At 41.2% G+C, this 7,996-nt stretch overlaps 1 protein-coding gene across 3 annotated transcripts in view; it reads right to left on the bottom strand.

Moving 5' to 3' along the window:
• The window catches only part of LOC120724670 (1-phosphatidylinositol 4,5-bisphosphate phosphodiesterase beta-1), a 119,482-nt gene that overhangs the window by 71,374 nt on the left and 40,112 nt on the right, over positions 1–7,996 (bottom strand). The window lies entirely within an intron of this gene.

Raw genomic sequence — 7,996 nt, 5'->3', positions numbered from 1 at the left:
ATTACTTAATATATTATCATGCTTTTTTACAACTACATGAATGTACTATTGCAGTGTGATTTATTACTATTACTGAAGGTTATTCGCCATACCAATACCAACTAGATTTTTAAATCTTAATATAAATGAGTAACAGTAGGTGGACATTAGGTAAGGCTGCACTTTTTGCAGCGATCTCGTATAGAAAACTATTCCGCGCGAATATAAAACAGGTCCGCGGCTCCGAACCAAAAAGGCGTAAAACCGTAAAGGGACCTCTGGCTAATACGTTGGGTTCCGTGTCGGGCTCGTAGCTGAAAACTAGCTTTACTTTGTTGTCTGGGTCAACTTTGCTAGCGAGAGACAGAGAGAGGCGCTGAAAGGCTGCTCCAACGGAACTTATTGTTTCGGAGGAAAACACGAACACAGTGTACAGTCGAGTCTTAATAGCTTACTTACAACTGGGCTCGTCAGGCTGCAGTGGTTACTATTATATTTACATGCTTCCAGCTCCCGTTTCTGCTCGGTGACAGCTCGTACTTTTCCACTCACCTTTTTCTCCCGCTTTCACGCTCACAGACACATAATGGGTATTTCAACAAAGTAACTGTATTCTAAATACCACCTTTTTAAACGGTAACTGTAACGGAATAAAGTTACTCATATTTTGTATTTTAAATACGTAACGGCGGTACATGTACTCCGTTACTCCCCAACACTGCAAATTTGCTAAAAGTATTGGATAAGTGGTTTTAAGATCCAGCCACTCCAATTAAAGCAGTAACAACACCAATATCACTACATCAAGCTAAGCTGCATCCATCTTTTACCTGAACAATGTTATAAGAATCCTTTTTGAGCGTAGCAGCTTACTCAATTGTTTTCTGAGTGATCTGCATTCAGTCGATAATGTTGAGAGTAATGACTCAATGGTTGTTATATCACTTAAGGAGTATCAAGCTTTACCTGAGCTGCAAGACATAAGACCTGTGTGTTAGATCATATTTTTCTTCCAACACACTATTATTAGTCTAGGTCGCCTCTGGTTTTACTGGATGCACTAACCATGGCTTGTTGCCAGACTCAATGTTCTGTTAGTGCGGACCATTAAGCATAAAGCCGACACGATCTTGATGATTATAGGTCACCTGTAGCCTTAGCCACTATAATGTAAAAAGCTTTAGAAAGAGTTCTGTTGGATATGTTAAATACGTTCATCAATAAAGGGGAGGCGATATTTCAGCAGGTAGAGCGTTCGCCTCATCGGAAGGTCGGGGGTTCAAATCCACCGAACGGCTACCCGAGGTACCCCTGAGCAAGGTGCTGTCCCTACATACTGCTCCCCGGGTGCTGGATTGGTGGCTGCCCACTGCTTCACTGAGTGATTGGGTTAAATGCAGAGAGTAATTTCCCTAAAAGGGATTAATAAAAAATCTAGTCATAACCAGTTTGGCTTTAAAGCTAAAAATGGCACAATTACTGTATGTATTATTCAAAGAAAAAAGGGCAAATTCATTTGTTCTTATGTTTTATCAGTGTGATCATGTAAATCACAGGAAGTTATCTGTTAAGTTAAGCCAATGACAGGTTCTAAAATACAGAGTTGAGAGTTGTGAGAGTTCTGGCTTGCTCACTTGCAAAAGAAGAGGTTGAAATAAAGATATGGAGACAGCGTTTAAGTTCTTTTTAATCTTCATGTTGATGATTTGTTGAAAATAACCTTTAAAACTGGCATGATTGGTAAATGTTTATCAGACCATATTATGTAGCAGATGACCTTGTGATCTTCAGTCATAGTAAACGCTGCTCTCCAGAAACTCCTTCACATTCTTCTTCTGTGGTGTTGAAATGATATCAGATACAATCCCTAGAAGAGATCCACCAACATTTGTAGAACAAAGGACAAAGTTCCCCTGCATTTAAATAGTCGGATAATAATCGTATTATCTGTAGTATGGTCAAATCTTACGGATCGAATGATGGACGATGAAGATATTTATAGGCAATGAGGAATGATGCAGAAGCAAACATCCTCCTATGCAAAGTTTTCGCAAATTTTTCTCTATACAGACCATACTTTACATCTCTGTGTAGGGCAGCATACTTGGTGACAAACTACAGGAAAGCCAGTTTATGAAAACTATAAACACGCAGCTTATGACGACAACATGAAATGGTACGGTGCGAGCGACGCGTTTGTAGCTGCTGAAGTCACTACATGTAATGCCTTATTGACAAATCTTAGCATTTATTGACACGGTTGATGTACACATCATCGGTCACTGTTACAGTGGTCTCCATTTGATTTTTACCTTATTTGCTGCGTTTCATGTAGATTTTGTTTGCTTTAATGAGCCATTAGTCTGGATTTTTTTAAATTCATTAATTATTGCTTAGTATTAGTAAACATGTGAGGAACAGGATCAGGATGTGAGGCACATCTATCTATCTATACTGTAAGGGTGCACTGACCTTTTCCCTGCCTCTAGGTGCTAAGATGAAAGATGAATGCGTGTCTGTGTTAACACCGATTTTTCTTCAGCAACAAAACTGCTGACTTTCAGCTGGCAGCAACCCTCCTTCGCTAGACTGAGAGCCCCTGTCTCGACTGGTTCCTATTTGATCAGCTCCAGTTCCACTGGGACGACCTTTTGCTGGGTTAACAAAATGTCACATCTGAATTCACTGCAGGCATCAAGTGACTTGGAGACATGAGCCAAGCTCCAGTGGAACAGACTGACACCAAAGCAGCAGTGACTGAAGAAAAGGGTCACGGCACGCCAAGAGTCCAGCAATTAATTTATATCCGCATTGATATATTTTTTTTTTATACTTGCAGGATTTTCTGAGTTTTGGCCAGCTGCTGGCTCTTCAGCTGTGATAAAACTTGTCACTTTTTCTTTGAACACCTATCCCTGCAAACTTTGTCTATATATACTAAAAAATCTGGCAGTTTTCTTCCAAGCGAATCATTAATTCATGTTATAACAGTTTAAATTCACTGCTTTTAAGTTTGAATCACTTGTAATTTTAAAACAATTACTGTTTTAAAAAACAATTACTGATTGTTTGCGCTCCTTTAAAGCAAAGCACCGTGCTGGGAGAATGTACAAGTGTAAATTTAATTATGTGGACAACTGATAAACAATTACCACACTGTGAATTTCATTAATTATTAATGGTTGTTGCGCCTGTTTTGTGAAGCCTGGTGTGAAAGCGTATTCTCACGTGATTTGGCCGATGCATAAAGCAGATATCTCACATTACTTGCTCTGTTCACTACAAATAAAAAAAGATGAATACACACAAAGATGATTCTTTTTTCCCTTCTTAAAATCTTTAGGCCATTCCTGCTGCGACTATGCTAAAGGTGGAAATTATACCTGCACAGGTGCACCATTGTGCTTCTTCTAGTCTTTTCACCAGGATAGTAATCTCTGGTCCCACTGGGGTAATTCTCCCTCCACAGTGACACAGGCTCCTCTGTTCTTCATTGAAGTCTCAATTTCACTCATTCATTCAGCTGGTAATTTTTTTCCCCCTCATTCATCCTAATCCAGAAGCACAGTCACATGATAGCATCTGAGGCCAAAGAGAGGGTAGGCATCACCTTCGATTTCTCTGCGAGCGGTAATGAGACGGTCTGCTTCACACCAGGGGAATTAATCAGTGTGCAGGAATTACCTATGTAATTGACTGTAGAATCAAACCCAAACCCATCAGGGTCCATCACGCTAACCTTTTCTTTGCTTCTTTTCTCCCCTCCTCACTGCCCCTGTTTTTAATCCCTGCTGCTGCCTGGCTGGAAGGTTGCTTCGATGCGTGACGCTGATCAATCGCCTCGTCGCTGGCGGATGGGGAAAAAAATGGTCCTGCGGTTACTTTTATAAAAATCAATGAGTCAATATTCCAGTCCACTTTGATCACCTTTAACTGCAAACTGCCATTTGCCCTGTAGTCAATCCCGCTGATGATAAAGATAGTCGGGAGCAATGGAGACACTGAATTAAAGAAAAAATGTTTGAGGCTGTCAGGCTGACAAAGCCGAGACGGAGAGAGTCAAAACTAGCAGGGGGGGTGATGCATGCTTGGTAAGTGTGATGTTTATTTCAGCACCCAAAGAACATAAAGTGTTGTGAGTATGACTGCGCGTGTGTGTGTGTGTGCGTGCATGTGTGTGTGTGTGTGAAGCAGGTCTAAAATAGGAGTGTGTGGGAGTTCTCCCTCCAGACCTGTCAACTGACAGACAGTTTCATGCCTCTGTGAACTAAAATGTCTCTGAGCAGAGTCCGCTGGGAAGTATGGACGAGCCATACTTTATTCAGTTCGTTCACATTTACCACACAGGCTAAAAAAAACACTCAATTATTAATTTTATTAATTTCTGTATTGCTCTACTATACCCTAACACATTTTACAACAGATATTCCAGAACTCTTGATATCAGTGTTTTAAGCTTTATAAATGGGGGAGAAAAAAATGCAGTGCCAGTTAAAAATGTGCCTGCTCAGCGCGAACGACTTGCAGCACGAGTGAATGATTGGAGTCACTCGTGGAAAGAGGAATGAGGCATGTCAGCAAAATACACAGCTGATTCAGATTCCCGACATTAAGCTGCAATGATTTAACAGCACTGGTCTTGGACTGCAATCCTGATATAGGACATGAACTAGACTGATCTTCTATCCACTTGATGTTTAAGGAGACTCTCTGCTGTTTTATGGAGAAAATAGCCAAACAAACACCACCAAGCTCAATGTTCTTAGCTAAAACTAAAGAGGAGACAGAGTCTTCGATTCATAAGAATCGTGTAATAATGAATCGTGGCTGAGTCATAGCCTACGACAGAGGTTCATGAGCACATCATTACATCACCGAGACATACAGTAAATAACACCTCTACATAGCACAGGGATCATCTTTCCACACACAGACACACACACAAATCAATCACTGGCTCGGTGGTTAGCTGAAACATGGCTCTACTGGACTTTCTATAAATGCATCACAATGTACAATATGCCGCCACCAGCAGAGGCATCTGGGTACACGTCAAAGCTATTATTAGGTTAGATATGATAAAACCTTCGTGTAAGCAATGTATCTTGAGTGTCTGTCACTCATTTTGTCATAATTATAGACCCCTATATTGTCATTATAATGCACTATGGCATACAATACCTGCGTTTTCCAGCGATTTACAGTGTACCGATGCCCGGGGGTCAGAAAAAGGCTTTGACCGCTCTTCATATGAAGTAATCTGAATGTTTGTGATTGTTGCAGCTGGAGCTCATACCGTGACCCCGTCCTTCATCAGTCTACAGCAGACAGCACAGCACTGATGATGGAAATAAACACTGCCTCTGCGAGACTTTTTGCTATGCAGGAGATTCAAAAAACATTCCTTTTGGGTACTGTTGCTCTCAAACAACCAGCTAATATTTGTTTGGTTTATCATTTATTACAAATTTAACTAGGCTTTTTGGTTTTCAGCAATTGGCTCCGAGTCTGGAGCTTTTTTGGGGGGGGGGGGCGAGCTAAAAATGAAAATAAAGAAAGAGCAAGAACTTGTTGAGGCACAGCTTCACAGCTGTGAAAAATAACTGCCAGGGCCTTGGTTCTGCTACTGGTCTATAAGTTATAATCAGAACCCAGCTGCTTTGAATATGCGTTGAATAAGGTATGCTTCAGAAGACAAATCTAAACCCTGTGGCAACTTGCTGCGTGCTCGCAGGAGCTGTTTAGCACTTACTGCCGTGGGAGGCAGAGCTTTAGCCGACTTTGTTGGATCGGCGATAATGGCCTGCTGGCCTCTCCCAGATCCTGTTACACTGCTGGGGACACACAAGCTGCTCTCTATTTAGCAGCAGTCGTCTCTGCTGTAAGCCTAGACTGTAACAGAAGTGGTGGCCACTTCCTCTCACCTCAAAGTAAAAGTCAGGAGGAAGGAAGAAATGAACATTTTAGCCTTGATCCTACTGCAGTTTTATTTTCTATACATATAAGAAGAAGGAAAATAATACATCAAAAGTGCTGGAGTCGGTACACAGCACAAACGCTCTTTCACGAATTACTCTCATCAATCATTTGGTATTTTAACTGCGTCCTGTTGCTCTAAGATAATAGTTGTTCCCCAGCTTTGTTTTGAGTTAAGAGAGTTTTCCATGTGGCTGTCTGCAGATAACAGCATCAGTCCAGATGGTCCACCTTTGTAAACGATCTTCTCTGACAAGGCTCCAGACCATTTGTTCCCTCTCTGTTGATTGTTATTGCTCCATTGGCAAAAGCCTGCCCAAGCAGTGAAATTCACAAATACCACAATAAAAAAATAAATAAATTCTGACAACAACTCCTCTGTCTGTGCCGATGACCACGTGTGAGTCTATCTAAATATGTGCTATATACACAGTCAGACAATGTATCAGCATCAGTACGATGCATGCATCACAAATAGGTAAGGAAGCGATCCCTGTGTCTAGTTTGAAACGCACTGCAAAGTAATAAGCAGCTCGTGTCAGACTAAGGCTGGGTTAAGACAGGGATATTAAATTATCAAACCAGATCCAGTCTGCAAATTCTGGCCTCCTGCAGTGTGACAGTGGATGTCTTAATTTGTCATAAAAAATGGAAAGATCTGCAAATGTAGTCCGGAGAACACTAAATCATTAAGGTTTTCCATTTTCGGGATGTATATTGCAGGCTGAACTCTACAGGCAGGGCATTTCACAGACGGATATTTGTTTGGTTGTCAAAGGGAGGGGAGAGAAAGCATGTAATTTTGCCTGTCAGACACCTACTGTAAGAAGCATGGTGAGATGCTGATTACATTTTCGTCTTCAATCCAGACAGAAGAACACTTCCAGAAACCAAGGGGGACAATGAAAGGCTCACAATGTGCCCCTTACAGCGTGCAAAGAGACAGAATGGAAAGCAGAAGTTATGCGAACATGGTTATGTTGAAGTTAGCTGTATGGTAAAGTCTACGCAAAAGCTTGGATGTGATTAGCTGGGTTGCTCTGTGCTCAGGAGAAGGAACACGCTGTGCAGGAGCAAGCTAAACTGCTGATTTAATAAAGAAACAATATGAATAGATGGTCTGGAGCAGAAGCACCTGTAATAATGACCGAGGGCTTAACACGTGCAAAACAATATAAACAAATATGTGAAAGAGCCCGAGCTGACTTCTATCCAGAGTCCACCTTATGGTTTGTTTTTTCTGAAGTTTAGAGTTTCCTCTGACCTCTGCTGCCGCAAATGCATGAAATAAAGCAAATACTCCACAAGTAAATAAAGTTCTCTCCTTTCTTTTGTTGTGTCAGATTTTGTGCCTCATATGAAAACATTTGGGGTATGAAACGTGGGGAATATTTCCCATCACATAACTGTTCACATACAAAATTAGCAGGCTGTGGTATTTTATTATGATACTGGGGAAAACAGCACTTGGCATGACCGGAATTACTACGACCCTGTGCAATGAACTTTCAGTCCTGTTGCCTTTTAAATGATTACTTTGAAGATGGGGACCGTCATTTGCTAACCTTAAAGTGACTTTGGTGCGTGGAGATGGCCATAGAATGTCAATGAGACAGTTAGCCTGCTATCTGTCTGCTATCAGTTTAAAATTAAAAGGACTCAAGCTGGTTTGTGATAATATAGTAATTAACTGTGAAAAATTCCAACCCCCCAAAATCACAAATCTTTTGCGGTTTCCTGAACATCTGTTGCCTTCTACATACACAGAAATTCACATTAACTCCTTGCATTCAGAGTCAAGCCAGAAACTTCATTAGACTAAAGTTTTCCTAACTGAAACTGTCCTGATAGACACTGGTTTACTTCTGTTTTGGGCCTTTCTGTTTTCTTCCTCTCACAGGTCCAGGGTTGGGTCGGGCAGACTGGGGAGGAGATATTATCGGTTCTTCCTTGGCCTTAAAAAGGCAGCCCAGGCTTCCAATCTTCATCTGCTTAGCTGAGTGGTAATCAGGCCTCTTCATGAGCTTTTTTGTGTAGAGTA

This window comes from Simochromis diagramma, unplaced genomic scaffold (genome assembly GCF_900408965.1).
Source record: "Simochromis diagramma unplaced genomic scaffold, fSimDia1.1 OVJJ01000802.1, whole genome shotgun sequence".
In the NCBI taxonomy this organism is placed as follows: domain Eukaryota; kingdom Metazoa; phylum Chordata; class Actinopteri; order Cichliformes; family Cichlidae; genus Simochromis; species Simochromis diagramma.
The sequence above is the reverse complement of the archived record's forward strand: the minus strand, read 5'-3'. Positions and strand labels throughout refer to the sequence as shown.